We start from the raw sequence: 3,046 nt of genomic DNA on the forward strand, positions 1-3,046 counted from the left end.
TTTATTACATTTAATATATAATATTTAAAACAGAATTTTATATCGTATGGCAAAGATAATAATAAAAAATAAGCGATTTATTACAAATTTTGAATTTATCTTTATTATTTATGTATTAAAAATGCAATTTCAAAATTCTCTTTCTATTATTATTACTTAACAGAAATTAATACTTTTGATAATAATAATAAATAATAAAATAAAATCATTAAATTATAATTTATAATTAATAATTAATAATTTATTATTGTTATAAAAATAATTTTTTTTAAATATTTTGATGTAAATTAAAAATAATTTTGAAAAATAAGGTAAAAATTGAAAGAAAGATATATTAATTTAATAATTAAATAACAATTAAATAATTATTCTATGAAAAAATATATTCTTTCAATTAATATTTTCTTTTTTTTTATGTTAAGTCAAAATAATAATTTTATAATATATAATTTTTTTAAATTTTTTCAAAACTATTACAACTGAATTGAATATTAAAAGTTAATTTGTATTTGTAATTAAATAAGTTTTTTCTTACATCCAATATATAGTTTAATATTTATTTTGAATATTATTTAAGAAATAATTAAGAAATATTATTAAATCAAGTCAATTTATATTCGATTAAAGAATATAACATCAATTAAAACATATATTATTTATTTATTCATTTGAAATATATAATTAGTAATCAATATTATTTGAAATAATTATTTTTAAATTAGATTTCATTTTATTTTGTGTAAGCATAATAGATTTTGTAACGAAATATTTTTATGTATTCTGAATAGAAAAGGGAAATTTAATAATCCATGAAAAATGGAAACATCAAGTTTAAATTAGATTAGATAATGAATGAAAGGGATATTCGAAGATTGAAAATACACTAAACTCACAACTATTATATAATTATCACTGATAATTTCGAAACTGGTGCAAACACTTAAATAATTGAGACCTGCTTGAAAGATGTTAAACAAAAATTTAGAAATGTAAATATCCGTAAAAATAAGTTTTCTCAATGTTGAAAAAATACCAATGGATCAATTGATTCAATATCAATAAAATAGATTCGTTCGAGAGACTAGTATAGATCATCAAAAAATAATATTCTCCTATATAAATCTTAATGAAATATAACAAAAGAAAATTTGATTTCTAATTTTCTACAGTTTCTGCTATTTTTCACTATTGGTATATTTACATTTCTCTATTGATACCCCAACAAAGAATAAAAAAAAAAATCAATTTTTTTTATACTTGATCAAATAAAGAACATAATAAATAGTATTAACTATTATTAAAATATTACATTATTTAAATTAATTACTTTTAAATTGTTATGTTAAAATAGATTTATATTCATTGTTACTCATTTATTTATTGCGATCTAAGTAATTAAAATTTTAATGTTTGTTTGTTAATTATGCAAAGAATGAATGAACATCGGGGCGAAAAAGTTGTGAAAGCATTTATCCTCATGTATTTTCCTGAACCAAGTATTTGAAATGAATTAAAGGATCGAAGAAAGGATAAAGAAAGTTTCACATAGTGAATGTAGGCATCTGTCTCGCGAATAGAGAGAAAAGGAGAAGTTAGGACTTGCGCGTTGGCTAGCGCTCTGTTTAGCTTGCTCCTCGACGAGTATCTCTAGTTTCTCAGTCACGTGGAGAACTTCCGCGGCTTCGGTTCTTGTTCTCTATTTTTCGTTTCATATTCTTCAAGTTCGAGTTTTTCCAAGTGTTACGTTTAATGATATCGAGTGATATTCGTTTAATTGGAAAGAAAAAAGAAACTGTGATATCAAACAATAGGCGGATTCAGACGAAAGTAAGAAATGAAAATTTTCCAAATTTTTTTGAGCGTTTTATTCGAATCTATTATTGCGATAATATAGATTTTTGATTTTTATTTTGGACTTCATATTTCATACTTTTTATTTTATGAATCGTGTGATTTTTTAAAAAATTTACCGGTAAAATAAGAATATTCGAGCGTTTTTAATATTTTAAAACTTAATAGTGTTGAATTTAAAATTTTATACTATAAAGTTATTTTATTATATTAGTATTTTATTATTAATTATTGAATAAATATTTTAGAAAGTATTTATTTTCATCCAAAAATGTTATTAAAAAAGAAAATAAGAATGAAAAAAAAATTAATTAGTTTAAAATTAATTAATAAAATTTATTTTATCAATGATAAAAAAATTAGAGATGAATTGAAATCTGATTTTTAAATTCGTGAAATTTATATCTGAAATTTTCTGAAATTTTGAAATTCGAAATTCTTTTTTAAAAGTTATTAATTGGAGTAAAATCTTAACAAGTTCTGCAATTCTTTTTGCTTTTTTTCTTAATTAATTAGTAATAATCATTTTCGTTTATAAATAATTATTGAAACCATAATAATTAAAATGAATCTAAGATTTAAATATAAATAAATTTATTCTTGTATATTATATATATCCAATATTTTATATATATATAAATACAAATAGGAATTATTCTTTATTCGAATTTTCGAATTATAAAAATAGTATTATAAAAATTTGATTTAAAAGTTAAAACAATTTTGAATTTTCAATATTCTAAATATTTCATATTTTATTTTTTTTTATTTTATTTTATATTTTTTATTTTATAAATCATGTGATTTTTGAAAAAATTTATCGATAAAATAAGAATATTCGAGCGTTTTTAATATTTTAAAACTTAAACTTGTTCTATTATTTTATTTACTTTATTTTGTATGGAAAGATATAATTTCTATTGTGATTCTTAACTGACGATTATACGAACGAGGAAGCCTTTGAAAAAGCTAGTTTTACCTTAATAATTTAAAATGAAAAATACATTCATATATGAATATTATATATATGTGTATTTATCGATAGATTTACATTTATTATGTATTGATTAAAACATTATATTAAATTAATATATTTTTAATATTTTATATTAAATTAATACATTTTTATTTAAATTTAGTTATGAAAAAGTATGAATATCTAAATTTTAATTTTTAATGTTTTATATACTTTTTC

At 18.6% G+C, this 3,046-nt stretch overlaps 1 protein-coding gene across 1 annotated transcript in view; it reads left to right on the forward strand.

Annotated features, from left to right (window-relative positions):
• Nucleotides 1-1,484: 1,484 nt before the first annotated feature.
• LOC102673476 overlaps nucleotides 1,485-3,046 on the forward strand; it is a 138,811-nt gene continuing 137,249 nt past the window's right edge. Inside the window, exon 1 of the mRNA XM_006621123.2 lies at nucleotides 1,485-1,827. The gene's annotated coding sequence lies outside the window, so the exon portion shown is untranslated. The remainder of the gene's footprint in view (nucleotides 1,828-3,046) is intronic.

The sequence above is a fragment of the Apis dorsata genome, unplaced genomic scaffold (assembly GCF_000469605.1).
Source record: "Apis dorsata unplaced genomic scaffold, Apis dorsata 1.3 scaffold_585, whole genome shotgun sequence".
In the NCBI taxonomy this organism is placed as follows: Eukaryota; Metazoa; Arthropoda; class Insecta; order Hymenoptera; family Apidae; genus Apis; species Apis dorsata.